Genomic DNA, 17,736 nt, shown 5'->3' with positions numbered 1-17,736 from the left:
GGTGTTTTGGGTAGTATAATATTTAATTGAAAAGATATAGCTATATGGTTAAAAAATTTATATATATATATTGAAACTTTCTGGGCAAATGCACTATTATGTTTGATAAATACGCAACAAAAATTAACAAATGCTCTAAACGAATTAAGAAATGCTCTAAATGAATTAACAAATGCTCTAAAAGAATTAACAAATTCTCTGAAAGAAATAACAGATGCTTTAAAAGAATTAACAAATGTTTTGAAAGATTTAATGGATTCTCTAAAAGGAATAACAAATGCTCTAAAAGATTGAACGAATGCTCTAAAATATTTAGCAAATGTGATAAAAGATTTATCATATGCGCTAAAAGATTGGTCAAATGCGTGATTTTGTCTTTTTGGTGGGTTTTTGATAATTTTGTCAGTTATGATCATTTTTTATGATTTTGGTTTTTTTTCCAAAGGCATGTTGCAATGTCCTTGAGGCTCTTGATTTTGTGTATTGCTCAGATTTGAATTGCTTCATTTTTTTTGGGCTCTGGTAATAGGGATATTGCCTTACCGATGAGGATTGTGAGTATATGTTGTTATAACTCTAGCAAGAAGGAGAATACCTTGTTGTTGAGGAAGGTTAATTGTAGCTCCAGCAAGAGGATATGTTGTGCCTCGTTGTGGAGGATCATTCTATGCTACCAGATTCATATTATTTCCCTATTTATGTGTTTATATCACTTTTGAGGCTCTTTTTATTATTGTATTATGATGCATTGAGCTTTTGGCATGATCTTGTTATATGGCTTTGTATGTATATGCATAAGTGTCCTTTATGAATCAGTTTTGTATCAGATTTGTGGTGGTATATTGGATTCTTTCCATGTTGATTTTCATGTTGTTTTAATATGTATCTTGTTATGTTTTTACCCTATGGTCTTGCTCCGTGTTTGGGAGAGTAGGATCTTGCATGTGTCAGACCTAGGTTATGAGCACCAGATCTCTAGGAAGGGGGTCTAGACCTATGGAACCACATGAATAGTTTATGGTTTAAATTGCAAGTGATAACATTATTAATAATTGATTAGTGGGTTGGATATTTAGGAATTAACCTAATCAAGTTAAATAATACGATGTTGTATGCCCCAATTGGACAGACCCAAGGAGGTGGTTTTGGGATCCTAGATTAGCAAGACCGTTGGAGTGGTATACCCAATCTCCCTTGAGTGACTCCAAGGTGGAGATGGATTCCAAATGAGGTTAGCATGTGATGACACTCTACCCCACATGTGTCCATTATCCATATGCCTTGATTTGTTGATTATGCCTATGGGAGTTTGATTGCTTTGATTTAGCCAAGTGATGTGATTAGATGTTCGAGTGTTGTGATGTCATGTTGTATTCCTTGGTTGTTAGGTGTCAACTTAGTTCTTGAGTGTGAGTTGGAACCATGTATCATCTCCTAGCACGGGGGGTGGTTCCTTATTGGCTCCACATGGTCAGGTGGTTTGATGCCTTCTTCCATTGGGATATTCTTCTTGGATGCTAGCATGTATGGATTGGATTCTTGGATCTTCATTATGTGGATTCTTTGGAGAATAATCTATGTAATTATAATTGATATCGCGTGGTATGAAAGATGCAATTTAAAGGAGACTAAGTATTCAATATATTGAGAACATGTATAATAGGACTTGTAGTAGGATAATTTCATAATGAAATGTATTGTATGGGACTGTTGTAAATGGATATTCAATTTTTTATGTTATTCTTTATTAGGAAGGAATAAAATGACTAAGAGCTATGAATGCAACCTCTTGTGTATATCTTGTGGATGGTAGTGAATATGTTAACAATCATGTAGGCCTTGATTTGATAGATGTTAATCTTCAATGTTATTTATCTTGGGATATAGAAATTATTGAGTAGTTGTGGAATCACATGAAATATATGGCTTCAATATGTGGTTGTCCTATGGTGTCAATTTCTATGTATTAGAGATATTACTATATTACGATGAATTGTAAATGTGGAGTATGAATATGTACTTAGGTAAGTTTTATTATTAAACACTAGGATGGAATGTAGTAAAACTATCTATGTGCTTGTTCCATATGCTCTTTTGTATTTGTACATGATGATGTAGAACTATGCTATTGTAATAAGATGTATGTTGTAGAAATGTTCATCATGTTGGGAACATGATCCTATGTTGAATTAGGGAATTAAAAAGTTAGATTCTCATAGTAGCATATGACTCTTGAATTTTCTTAGTAGCTTGGGATCCTATTTGGAAGTAGACAAGTGTTTGTTGTTATAATCTTGCATATGAATATCGATAGTATTCTTGATGAGTTGTGCAATGGATTTACTTAATGAAACAATTTAATCCCATATGTAGGAGAAGGATAAATGCATCTAGATTCATGGTGTGTTAAGTATTTAATGAATAAAGATGGGTAATAGGAACATTTGGTTGGTACTTTACAAGGACCTAAAGAGTATGGTGATGGTATGATGAAAGAATAAGTATCTGGTAGATAACTAAGAGGGGGGATGAATCAGTAAACATAAAAACTGATACAAACTTCCCAAACTCAAACTCACAAAGTAAACTTATCATTGAAATACCACTATCAAGATCAATACTCATAAGAATACCAATTGACTATTATAGAAACTTAACAGTAAACAACATTCAACTTGTAAACATCCACATTCTTCATTTCTCAATGCTATTGGTTATCATGTCGTAGTTAATCAAATCAACAATAGGATCATAACCACAAAAACATTCACCACATGACACAAGTATTTATACGTGGAAAACCCAAATAGGTAAAAACCACGGTGAGATGGGACTCACAAGAAAACATTTGAACTCTTCTTAAGTTCGCCCTGTTAGGAGCCAAGCATGTTAAAGCTTTTAGAAAAGTCATGTTAAGAACTGATCCTATTAGGAATCACTCGATTAAGGGATTGACAACAAATTCCTTGTTAGAAGAAAATACCTTGTAAGGAGTAACCTTAGTAGAGGATTTGAGAATCCAATCTAATGGACCACCTTGTTAGAGGATTTAATAAGTAACCAATCTTTTTAGAGCTTACCCGGTTAGGGGATTTCAATTCTGTTGTAATTGTCAGAAAACAACAGAAGTTTCTTGATCTGTCTGAATAGCACTACATTTGCTTGATCAGATCCATTTAAGATTCTATTTGCCTTTACTCAAACTATAGACTCATTCTTCGGTTAGGCAACCACACACTCAACTGATTTCTGCCAACTCTTGCCAATGCCAAAACAAAAACAACTTCATCGACCTTAAATACAACTCAATTAGGTCAGTAACACAACATAATCCTCTCATCATCGAGATTACAAACAAGTCGTTACAAGAATGACCATTGATTTTCATAGAAATCTCATCACATCAATCAAGAAAACCTCAACCACTCCTTGATTACCACTTCATCGAGCTTAGTAATTCATCGTGCGTTTTGCATTAGATGCAATACACTTTTCTCCTTCCCTAGACAAATAAATGTGCCAAAACAATTTAAACTTGTCTTCATACAGTGACCTTACATGTCACCATCATTACCGCTTAAATCATAAACCAACATAACCAATTCAACAACCTTAATCAAATAGGGTTTAGAAAAAACAACTGGTAGGGTTTACTTGTTACATAACATAGAAAGGGTTTAACCTTTTACTCCGATTACCGGTTCAACTCACAAACTTACATAGTAGTTTAAAATAACCTTTACAAAGTTCTTCCTACCGATTACAAGACAATATCAAAATTAACAACAATACCAGCAATATCATTACCAGTTCAATTGACATCAATGACAACATAACATATCATTAATGCAATCTTCATGCAAATGCTAATAAGCTCCCCCTTCGGCATTGATGGCAATACAAATATCAACACCATTTCTTTGTTATTGTGATTGTGAATAGGAATCTTGGTTTACATTACCAAGTATTCACATGCTCTCTCTATCTTCAGTCTATCACTAGTTTTCCTTCACATAATCACATAATTCTTCTCCCCCTTTGACAGCAATGCCAAATTGAAAGTAAAACATGTAATGTCAAATTTTCACTGTGCATCAACAACATATTACAACTTGATGCTCCCCCTATGGAATGCATCCACTTCTACATCAACCCTTGTAAATATTTTGCAAGTAATTCAGGGAATGATGCAGTCAACATCATGCTCAACTAACTTCATGAAGAGGGACAACCCCTAACTGACTTCTAAGATACTCAAAAGTAGTCTTAGGCAGAGGTTTGGTAAAAATATCTACAAGTTGCTCCTTGGTAGAAACATTCTCTAAGATAACATCTTTACTCTGAACTTTTCCCTCAACAAATGATACTTCAATTCAATGTGCTTGGTTCGTGTGTGCGAAACGGGATTCTTTGAAATATTAATGGCATTTGTGTTATCACATAAAATCTTTATAGGTTTTGAGATCTTCATCTTAAAACTTCCAAAATGTGCCTCATCCAAATATCCTATGTGCAATTCATATAAGTTGCAACATACTCAGCTTCAGCAGTAGATTGTGAAGTACAACTTTGCTTTTTGCTACTCCATGAAACAAGCATTCCTCCAGGAAAAAATGCTCCACCAATTGTGCTTTTTCGGTCATCAACATTTCCTGCCCAATCAGCATCTATGTATGCCTTCAAATCAAATTTTCCTCCATATGGATACCATAATCCATAGTCAACAGTACCTTTTAGGTATCTAAAGATTCTCTTGGTTGCTATCAGGTGTGTCTCCTTAGGATTCTTCTTCAATCTAGCAACTATGCCAACTGCATGGGCAATGTTCGGTCTGCTATGAACAACATAGTGTAACTTGCAAATCATTGACCTGTATTCCTTCTCATCAATAGACTTAGATTCATCTTCCTTGGAAAATTTACATGTAACCATTCATGTCCTAGCTCATTTACAGTCACTCATGTCAGATATCTTCAAAACCTCTTTCACATACTTACACTATGTAATGAAAATACCATTCTTCATTTGTTGTATCTGCAAGCCTATGAAATTTTTTATTTTCCCTACTAAAGACATTTCAAACTCATTTTTTATTTCATCTGCAAAATTGTTTCTCATGACATCATTACCTCCAAATATAATATCATCAACAAATACTTCACTAACTAGTATTTCATCTCCTTCAGACTTGAGATATATGTTACTATCATCATTGATTCACAGAAAGCCTATCTTCATTAGATGTTTATGAAGCCTTCCTAGCATGCTATGGGTGCCTGTTTTAATCCATATAAAGCCTTATGCAATTTGCATGCCATGTCTTTCTCATCAGTCAATGTATAACCATCTGGCTTCTCTATGTACACTTCTTCCAATATCCCATTCAAAAATGCAGATTTAACGTCCATCTGATATACCTTGAACTTCTTATGGGATGCAAATACAAGTAAAGTTTTGACACCTTCCAGACTTGCTACTAGTGCAATTTTTTTGCCATAATCTTCTCCTTCCTCTTGAGCATAACCCTTGAAGACTAATATTTCCTTGTTGCGAACTACAACACCATCTTCATTTAACTTGTTCTTGTATATCTATTTAGTACCTATAACATTATTATTTACCGGTCGGGGCACTAGGGTCCAAGTCTTGTTCTTCTCAATTTGATCCAGTTCCTCCTCCATAGCTTTAACCCAATGATCATCACCGAATGCCTCCTTAGCAGTTCTTGGTTCAATGGTGGAGATCATGCAAGAATTATCTCTGATTCTTCTTCTGGTTAGTACTCCAGCATCCTTGTCTCCAATAATCTACTCAGGATTATGATTTAGTCTCACATATCTTGGAATAGCATGATCATTATCTTCAGGTTAAGCTTCTTCTTTGTCACCATCTTCTTCTAAATTTATCTATTTCAGTTGTACAAATACATCATGAATTTGTTTTGTCAGTTTCAGATTTCACAGTTTCTGGTTCCAAAAATAAAATGCAAGGATCTTCATCTTTTTTCTCCGAATTGGTTCCTTCTAAGATTTCAAGAAATTCATCCACTCGAACATCAGCATTCTCAACAATTCTTTGTGTCCGATTGTTAAAACATTTGTAGGCCTTACTCTTGGTGGAATAGTCAAGAAATATTCCTTCATCACTCTTAGCCTCAAATTTTCTAATGTAATCACCTATCTTAATAAAACATTTGCTTCCAAATATCTTAAAATAGCTAACATCAGGTGATCTTCCATACTAATATTCATAAGGAGTCTTTTCCTTACCTCTCTTAACCAGAACCCGGTTCATTGTGTAGATAGTTGTGCTGACAACTTCTCTCCAAAAGGTTTTTGCTACACCTCCTTGTATCAGCATTTTCCTAGCAGCTTCAACAACTGACCGGTTGTTTATTTCTGCTATATCATTCTGTTGTGGTGTCATTGGTGCAGAAAGTTGTCATTTGATACCATTTGTTAGACACAATGCACCACTAAGAGGGGGAGGGGATGAATGAGTTGTTCTCAAATCTGTTTCTTCTTTCGCAATCCTATGTGAGCATATGGGTTGATAGATTTAACTCAATGCAAACTTATCATTTATGAAGGAGACTAACTCAAATGCAAACACACTCACAAGGAGACATCACATAACACCAACATATATGAGGAAAACCCAAGATGGGAAAAACCTCAGTGAGAAATGTTGTTGGAGTCTATTGCTCCAATCCAACCTCACAATAAAACACAGTTACAAAGTTTAGGGCACCAACCCAAGGAGAACCAACCCCTGACTTTAGATAACCAACCCAAGGAGCTACAACCCCTACACCGAGCTACATCTCAGTGTTCACAATGTAAACATCAAATACATAAGTAGTTATCTTGTTACAAGTGAATCTTGCAACCATTATATATATATATATATATATATATATATATATATATATATCTTACTCTATCAGTGAGATACCTTCTCTGCTTCACCGACTCACTTCTCTGTTGCTCTTCACCAATTTAACTCTCTGTCAGTTCTCTATCTAGCTTCTCTACACCCTCCTTCACTTATGCTCTGCCGGTATGAACACTACTGATTCTTCTGTCCAATCAGTTGAATGCTTTCAACCAAGTTCTCTCTAACTCCTGCTCTCTTCTTAGATTCTCATTGAGCACTTCGCAATCACACAATATTCTTCTATTCAATAGTAGAAAAAAAATCTCTTTTCACCTTCATACTTATTGCTAGGTTTTTCCGCCAATGCTCAATTCAAAATCTAGGCGGTTAGGGTTTCCTCACCATACTTGAGGAAACCCAAATCCAATCAGATCTTGCTCAATCTAATCACTCTAACATCCATCTATACAACTCTGCCATTAACACGCCTTCTAAAACATGCCTTCCTTCTTTAAAAACCTATAAATGATATGTCGACATACTTCTCAATCAATCGCCATTAATGGCATGATGGGTTGCTTCAACTACTCCGATCTGCTCAATTAGTCTACCCTCAATCCTCTCTTGTCCATTCAATCTTGACCCGCGCACTTCTGCACCTTCACCTCGATCTTCACAATCTCCTTTAAAGTTGACCAACTCTACACCTACCCCGTCGATGTACATTCCATCTTCATCCGATGCAGGTTTTTCCATGTTGACTCCAAGTGGCCTCTATGTCGATCATATGCCAATTTGGCTCCTTTATGTTGGTCCAGATAGGATCACAGACCAACCACTCTACCGGTTTCTCTTTCCTACCAGCTTACTAACCCTGCTGGGATCACACATTCTACTGGTTACCTCCTCATGTCTTCTCCTTGATGAACTGCTAGTGGAATGCCTAAACTAGTCTTCAGACATGACAAACCTAAGAGATGCACATTCCACAAAGTGGGAATCTTCTGCATTTGCACCTTGTCCATTTTACTGATGAACATTACATACCGGAAAGCCCTCTTGATGACACCATGTCATCAACCTTCACCAGACTCCATCTTCAGTCAGGCCATTTGTCTTCCCTATTTGTGTAGAGGCTCTTCAAACAAACACATGTGATCTGATGTGAGCATATTCACTGCCAGTCATTGCTTCTCATGATGATTGCATCTTCATCAGGTGGGAGTGTTGTTGTTCAGCAACCTCACAGCATACCAGTTACCTGTTCGCTCTTCTCCTCTAATGTTGATGTGATTAAGATAACATTGTGCCTCTTCATCACAAACAATCGCTCAACCACCTCTCTTTCTTATCACACAACTCAGGCACTAACTTGTGTACTAGTGACTCCTGAGGTCATATTCATTACCTTACCAGTGTTTAGCAACACAAGGTAATGTCAAAGATATCACATCTTGTACTCCTCCTTGACAGTGTTACACTTACATTACTCATACCAGTAGACATCCCATACCGGTTGACATCAATGACAACACAATACCAACAATCTCCCCCTTTGCCATTGATGTCAACACATGTAGTATCTGGCATACTACATAGTCTTTCTCCCCCTTACTGTGATCCATGGATTCACACACATGTAGTATGTGGTATACTACATAATCCTTCTCCCCCTTTGACAACAATGGCAAAGGGCACTGTCGGGATATCATTTCTCCTTGTATTTACCAATCTCTGACAGAGATATTTCTCCCCCTTTGTCTTCATTGGATGTAACACTTCCTTTGATACCACTTGTTATCTTTTCACCGGTTGTTACATCTTCTCAAGTCACAGCACTTGAGATAGGGAACATAACCATCAACTAACACCAATTGGGCATGCAATTTTGATGCTATTTGATAGAGCACTCAATCTGCAGATAGACTGATACCAATTGTTGATGTGTTAGTGAATACTCCTCAACTGTCGGTCAGCCTACAATACCTCTACAATTTCCATCTCCTATAGTTTGGGCAGTCAGCATCCTTACAAGTTCAAGCAAGCCAGCTCTGCATCACAAGCACTTGAGCTCCCCTGAAGTCGTACATCTCAAGTTCTTATCTCTGGTCAGGTACAATACCGGGACTCCAATCTCCACCATATGTCAGCTTATCTGTGAATATGAGATCATCTAATGATCCTTGAATTCCATTGTATACACCATAACTTATGACATGATCCTGGATCTTCACAATGCCAGATAATGTTTTCATCATGCCATAAAGTAAACCGGTTAGCCCAAAAACAATGAATGCCTGCATGATCAACCACGGGCCAACATATGTCATTCAGGTATTTTTCAATACCACCTGAGACATAACTCCACATTCCATGCTATCGAGGCTATTGTAATGATCTCCAACTTCATTGTCTTTCATAACCTACATGTACCTGTCTAACATTTATGTAGGTAACATCCTGCACATATTGGTTAACATCTGATGTCAAATGTTAACCCTCACTCTTTGAAACATGTAGTGGTGATCCAACACTGCTCTATAGGTGTGTAGTCAATGCAACCTTTACACACACTTATCACTTTCTTCCTTTACATCGACAACAACATTTTCTTCCATGTTGCCTTCTTCACTGAGCGGGTGAATGATGAATTCAGCATGCTACTCTCCCTAAGATCTTGCATCTCCTTTAGGCTTTACGAGATATTACATGTGCATTGAGTGCACGATGCCGGTCTAGGGTCTTCTTCCTCCATACCTACTTGAATTCTTTCCTTTCCACATCTGCGGTCATCTTCTTCTCCTCCTCATTGGTCCTTTCTCTACAGATAGTGTTGTAGTGAAACACAACATCAATCCCAACCTCATGATTGGGGAACCTTCTAACATACCGGTTATCTCTTCCTCCTCTAACCAAGCCATTTTGGTTGGTTACCGATATCCTTGAATTCTTTGCATGTGTAGGAACACATTTCATTTTGTTCCATACAGGTCTTTGCCGCTCATAAGTCCTATAGTTGCCTCTTAGTTGATTAGGACAGTTCCACTAGTTGCCATAGGAAGGTGAGTTCTTCTTCCTACATTCATAATTTCTATGGCCAAATCCATTGCAGTCATAGCATACAACATTTGCATTTCTAGGAGCATTAAATGGATTCTTGTTGGCATAACTGGGAGTGGGCATATGCATGTTTGTACATTCTGATATCTTATGCCCGTATGCATTTCTTCTCTTTCAATCTAACATGCTATTCCTAGGCCTTATTTTACATTCATCTGCCCTATGACCAAAACCTTTACATACAAAGCAATAACCAAAGAAAGGTGGCTTATTACTTACAAATTTGTTCAGCCAAACATGAGATGATCTTACCAGTTTGGTCTCTCTATTTCTCCTTCTTCAGGGATGGACTCTGGGTTGTTCATGCTCTATAGATTTTCCATCAGATCTCTCCTTCTTCCACACTTGACATGAGGTGTGCGCAACAACATCTCCCTCTCTTCTATCGGTGAAAAGCCTTCTAGGTTTCCTTCTCATGTTCTTGCTTCCAGTGAAGCTATCTTCTCCTATTTTCCCATTACCTTTCAGGTCTGCATTGTTCCTCCATGCAGCACCAGCTTTCGTCTTCATGTCTTCACCGGTTGAAGCTAGGTCAACTTTCTTTCTTCGAGTATCTTTGACTGTGAAGGTTTGGCTTTTGCCATTTTCATTTCAGAAGACAATTTGAATATCTTTGTGGGAGGTCTCCTTGCTTGTAGAGCATTCACCAACAGCACATCCTAATCCTCCAGTATCCTTGGAATGTTTTTGTTTTCTTAACATTTTGTCCAAGGCCTCAGTACTGCCATCATACCGGATCCTTATCTTGAGCTCATTTTGATATTTCTCAAGGTCTTTCCTAATGCTCTCCATTTCCTCTTTCAGCTTCAGACACTCTTTGTCCTTTGTTTCCACTTATAGTTGGAGAGCCTCACATCTTCTCTCCTTAGCATCAAAGATTGATTTCAACTCATGAGTCAATCATTTTTCCTTTTCAAGGTGAGATGTCAATATGCAGATATTGTTATTTGATTCTTCAAGGCATATTATCAACCGGCTGCATTCATTATGAACTGAATCTTTGTAATTTTTAAAATCATTTCTAACCCTTTGCAGCTCATCTAGTGCACCTACTAGTTCACATTCAAGATCAACTTTGGCTTCATCTTCATCATTACTTCCAAGCACATCTTTCTCATGGGAATTGTCTTCCTTGTCACACTCTGATGTGTGTGCATCACTTTGTCTCTTGTGCCATGAAGAGATGAGTTTCCTCTTCTTCAAGACTGTAGCAGCTGATGGATCTATTGTCAACACTTCCACATGTGTCAACATTGTTGTTCTTCATGCTTCCACAATTTGATTCAGTAGTGCATGGCTCATTTCCATATAGAATCTTCAGTCTATCCCATAGACTCTTTGTTGTTTTGCATCTGTTCACCTATGAGGAGACATCACTGGTGAGCCCACTGAATATAGCCTTCATGGCTTCTTCAGTGCCAATGGGGGGACATATATTCCTAGGGAGATCATTTACAACTACCATTCAGACATCATAACCTAGAGAGGACAGGAAGACTTCCATTCTACAACTCCAAATAGCATAGTTTGAACCATCAAACATTGGAGCAGGGATTAATACGAAACAAACCATTGTGTCCTTAGGCCAAAATCTACCCAAGCTAGAGAAAGATCATCCAGCTAGGAACCTACGCTCTGATACCAATTATTATACACAATGCACCACTGAGAGGGGGAGGGGGTGAATCAGTGGTTCTCAAATCTTTTTCTTCTTTCGCAATCTTATGTGAGCGTATCGCTTGATAGATTTAACTCAATGTAGACTTACTGGTTATGAAGGAGACTAACTCAAATGCAAACACACTCACAAGGAGACATCACATAACACCAGCATATACAAGGAAAACCCAAGATGGGAAAAACATCGGTGAGCAATGTTGCTAGAGTCTACTACTCCAATCCAACCTCACAATAAAACACAATTACAAAGTTTAGGGCACCAACCCAAGCACCAACCCCTGAGTTTAGGGCACCAACCCAAGGAGCTACAACCCCTGCACCAAGCTACAACTCAGTGTTCACAATGTAAACATCAAATACATAAGTAGTTATCTTGTTACAATTGAATCTTTCAACCATTATATATATCTTACTCTATTGGTGAGATACCTTCTCTGCTTCACCGACTCACTTCTCTGCTACTCTTCGCCGATTCAACTCTTTGTTGATTCTTTGTCTATCTTCTTTGCACCCTCCTTCACTTCTGTTCTGTCGGTATGAATACTACCGATTCTTCTCTCCAAATTGGCTTATTTGCTCTTACTCGCAGAAGTCTTTCACTTTGCAATCACACAATATTCTTCCATTCAGTTCAGCAAATAATATCTTTTGGCCTTCATACTTATAGCCAAGTTTTCCCACCAATGCTCAATTCAAAATCTGGGCGATTAGGGTTTCCTCACCATCCTCGAGGTAAACCAAATCCAATCAGATCTTGATCAATTTGATCACTCTGACATCCATCTACACATCTCTCCCATTAACATGCCTTCTTAAACACACCTTCCTTCTTCAACAACTTGTAAATGATCTGTCGGCATACTTCTTGGTCAATCACCATTAATGGCATGATGGGTTGCTTCAACTACTCTAATTTGCTCGATCAGTCTACCCTCGATCCTCTCTTGTCCATTCAATCTCGAGCCGCGCACTTCTGCACCTTCACCTTGAGCTTCACAATCTCCTTTAAACTTGACCAACTCTACACCTACCCTGTCGGTGTACATTCCATCTTCATCCGATGCAATTTTTGCCATGTTGACTCCATGTGGCCTCTATGTCGATCATCTACCAATTTGGCTCTTTTATGTTGGTCCAGATAGGATCACCGACCAACCACTCTATCGGTTTCTCTTTCCTGTCAGTTTACTAACCCTGTTGGGATCACACATTCTACCAGTTACCTCCTCATGTCTGCTCCTTGATGAACTATCAGTGGAACACCTAAACTGGTCTTTAGACATGACAAACCTAAGATATGCACCTTCCACAAAGTGGGAATCTTTTGCATTTGCACCTTGTCCATATTATTGGTGGACATTACATACTGGTAATCCCTCTTGATGACACCATGTCATCAACCTTCACTAGACTCCATCTTCAGTTATGCCATTCTTTCATTATCTGCATCTGCAATTCTCTTCATGTGACTTCCTTGTTTGTGTAGAGGCTCTTCAAATAGGTACATGTGATCTGATGTGAGCACATTCACTGTTAGTCATTGCTTCTCATGATGACTATATCTTCATCAGGTGGGAATGTTGTTGTTCTGCAACCTCACAGCATACCAGTGACCTGTTCATTCTTCTCTTCCAATGTTGATGTGATTCAGATAACATTCTACCTCTTCATCACAAACAACTGCTCAACCACATCTCTTTCTCATCACACAAGTTAGGCACTAACTTGTGTACTGGTGACTTCTGAGGTCATCTTCCTTATCTTACCAGTATTCTACAACACAAGGTGATATCAAAGATATCACATCTTGTACTCCTTGACAGTGTTTCACTTACATTACTCATATCAGTAGACATCCCATACCGGTTTACATCAATGATAACACAATGCCAACACCATTATCTTCACAGTACCTAGTGAATTCCTCAGAAGTAAATTCACCACCTTGATCTGTCCTCAGACATTTTATCTTCTTAACACTCTCTTTCTTAGCTAAGGTCCTGAATGCCTTGAACTTACCAAAAGCTTTAGTCTTATCTTTCAAGACTTTGACCCACATCATCCTTGATCAATCATCAGTGAGAATCATGGAATATCTATCACCTTGAATTCTTTTTGTTCTTATTGGTCCACAAAGATCTGTATGAACTAAATCTAACAAGTGCTCCACTGAAAAGTTTTTTCTTTTGAAAGTTGAAGAAGTCATCTTTCCTAACTGACATTCTTTGCAAAGAGCATTAAATGGTTTGTCTAACTGAGTCAAACCTCTCACTGTCTTGGACTTACTCACTTTAACAATATTACCAAAGTTTATATGACAAAATCTCCTATGCCAAAGCCAGCTATCATCTAGTTTTGGAATAAAACAATTGCTAACTTTAGAATTGAGATGAAACGGGTTACCTTTAGTTTGTTTCCCAGTTGCAATCAATCCACCTATGTTGTCAAATATTTTGCACATACCTTTTTTAAACTCCAGTGGGTATCCTTTATCATTGAGTTGTGACACACTCAAAAGTTTTTGCTTTAGACCTTCAAACTAGTAGATATCATCTGCACTACTCTTCCCATTAAGAGAAATAACTCCTTTACCTTTAACCATGTAGGGTGAGTCATTGACAAATCTAACTACACCACCATCAAATTCTTTCAAGGAAATAAATTTTCTCTGATCACCAGTCATATGATGTGAACAACCACTATCAATGATCCAATCATCAAGGTTATCCATCTTGGATACTAATGCCTTCTGGTCGGATATCTCTTCCTTAATAGCTACAAACACAATATCTTCACTAGCATCATCATCAGATTCTTCATCAATGATACCATTATCAATAGCAATAAGACAATCTCCCTTGCCTTTACCCTTATACTTCTTGAATTTGTCTCTCTTGTGTTCATTTTCACCATTAAGATAATTAGCCACTATATGACCAATATCATTGCATGCAAAAAAATTTAAAGGTCGTTTACCTCTATATTTACCAGTGCCTCTGGGCAACCGCTTTGCTAACAATGCTTCAAGCTCCACTAAACTGTCTTGATCATTAGCATCTCTTTTGGATCTAGATTCATAACTATTACTAGTATCTCTACTTTTCTCATAGATGGGTGAGAAACAGAATCTCTAAATGCACACTCAAATTTCTATATACTACCATCATAACCATTTAGCTCAAAATTAGTAAGCTTGCCAATGATGGAGTCGAGAGTTACCTTAGTTTTGTCAATGGACTTCAACTTCTTAATAGCTGCAACACGAATAACATAGACCGGTAGCAGGGTTCTTAGTACCTTACTGATCACTATAGCATCTTCCACTTTCCCTCCTGCACTCTTGATTTCACCAACTATCTCTTTTATCCTTTGACCATACTGCTGGATATTCTCACTTTCAGACATTCTCATGTCATCAAACTTTCCTCTTAGACTCTCCTCTTTAGCAATCTTAACATCTTCATCACCGTTATCAATCTCTTCAATTTTTTTCCATACTTCATATATAGTTTCATGACTATGAACATCTACATATTCAGCATCAGATAGGGAACTGATAATAGCTTCCAGTGCTTGATGATTTTCTTGTTGTTCTTTCTTCTGATCATCTGTCAAAGTTCTAGTAGGTGCAATATACTGAGTTTCAACATGATCCCAATACTGACTTCCCAGACTCTTGATGTAAATCTTCATTCTGTCACTCCATATCCTATAGTTTTCTTTGTTGAACTTTAGACCTTCCTTCTTCATCATGATCTAGCAGATCATTTCCTCAAGCTATTAGGCTTAGATCTTAGAGGACCTAAGATGATCTGATACCAACTGATGGTATGATGAAAGAATAAGTATCTGGTAGATTACTGAGAGGGGGGGTGAATCAATAAATAGAAAAAATGATACAAACTTCCCAAACTCAAACTCAAACTCACAAAGTAAACTTATTAATGAAATACCACTATCAAGATCAATACTCATAAGAATACCGGTTGTCAGTTATAGCAACTTAACAGTAAACAACATTCAACTTGTAAACATCCAAATGCGTCATTTCTCAATGCTTCCGGTTATCATGCCTCATCGGAAATGGTTAAGTAGTTAATCAAATCAATAATAAGATCATAACCACAAAAACATTCACCACATGACAAAAGTTTTTATACGTGGAAAACCCAAATAGGTAAAAACCACGGTGAGATGGGACTCACAAGAAAATATTTGAACTCTTCTAAAGTTCACCCTGTTAGGAGCCAAGCTTGTTAAAGCATTTACAAAAGTCCTATTAAGAATTGATCATGTTAGGAATCACCAGTTAAGGGATTGACTACAAATGCCTTTTTAGAAGCAAATACCCTATAAGGAGTAACCTCAGCAGAGGATTTGAGAATGCAATCTAACGGACCACCTTGTTAGAGGATTTAATAAGTAACCAATCTTGTTAGAACTTACCTGGTTAGGGGATTTCAATTCTGTTGTAATTGTCAGAAAACAACAGGAGTTTATTGATTAGTCTGAATAGCACTACATTTGCTTGATCAGATCCATTTAAGCTTTTATTTGCCTTTACTCAAACTACAAAATCATTCTTTAGTTAGGCAACCACACACTCAACCGATTTCTTCCAACTCTTGCCAACACCAAAACAAAAACAACTTCATCAACCTTAAATACAAATAAATTAGGTCGGTAACACAACAAAAATCTAATCCTCTCATTATCAAGATTACAAACAAGTCGATACAAGCATGACCGTTGATTTTCATAGCAATCTCATCACATCAATCAAGAAAACCTTAATCGCTCCTTGATTACTGCTTCATCGAGCTTAGTAACTCATCACATGCTTTGCATTAGATGCAATACACTTTTCTCCTTCCCTAGACAAACAAACACGCCAAAAAAATTTAAACTTGTCTTCATACAATGACCTTACGTGTCACCATCATTACTGCTCAAATCATAAACCAACATAACCAATTTGACAACCTTAATCGGTTAGGGTTTAGCAAAAACAACTGGTAGGGTTTACTAGTTACCTAACATAGAAAGGGTTTAACCTTTTACTCTGATTACTGGTTCAACTCATAAACTTACATATGGGTTTACAATAACCTTTACAAAGTTATTCCTACCGGTTACAAGACAATATCAACATTAACAATAATATCAGCAATATCATTACCGGTTCAATTGACATCAATGACAACATAACATATCATTAATGCAATCTTCATGCAAATGCCAACATATGGAATGTGATATAGGTATGTATATGTGTTAATGATTTAACATAGTTGTATGGGAAGTAAATGATTAGTTGGATGATAGTATATGGTGTTCTAGAGGGATATGTGATGTGTTATAATTATGTCAAGTAGTGATGTTGAGATACCCTAGAGAATGGATATGTTTTGTATGAGTTTATTAGAGATATGTTAATGGTTATTCTGCTTGCGTAATATGATTCTATGGTTATGTTCATGTTGATTTATGTATTCATATAAATAGTTAATAATGCATTAATGTATGAAGGTAGTAATGTTGCATTAATGAATGTTAGTGATAACATGGAAATCATGGTTGTCTTAAAAGAAAAATAAAAAAACTATCTCCTTTTATTAGTAGATTTTGGTTTATTTGTCTATGGTATTTTGGCGGGCATTACACTGTGCAATGCACAATACCATAGGTGTTAAGGGCATATCCCAAAATCTAGATGATGAGCGAGACAGGCTCTCATAAACAATTCCATCATGTACATGCCCGTTAGCCCATTTTTTTGTCCCTAAGATGTTTATCCCAAGACATCATCTCTTCATTTTTCCTTTTGTTGAATAGGCGGGCAATCTGCTCCTCTGAGGATTCTCTAAAATTGTTCAAAATGCATACACACAAACACTTAACACCAAAGGAATTTGTCATTTTCTGTACACAGTCTTGATGAAGGAAACATTGCTTTATAGCCTTCATATCCTAACGATAGAAACAAATCTCAAAACATAATTTTTTGGGATTTTTTTTTATATGTGTGCCAAAATCTTTAGTTTACTGCAAATCATTAGT

Source organism: Cryptomeria japonica, chromosome 5, assembly GCF_030272615.1.
Source record: "Cryptomeria japonica chromosome 5, Sugi_1.0, whole genome shotgun sequence".
Lineage (NCBI taxonomy): Eukaryota > Viridiplantae > Streptophyta > Pinopsida > Cupressales > Cupressaceae > Cryptomeria > Cryptomeria japonica.
The sequence above is the reverse complement of the archived record's forward strand: the minus strand, read 5'-3'. Positions refer to the sequence as shown.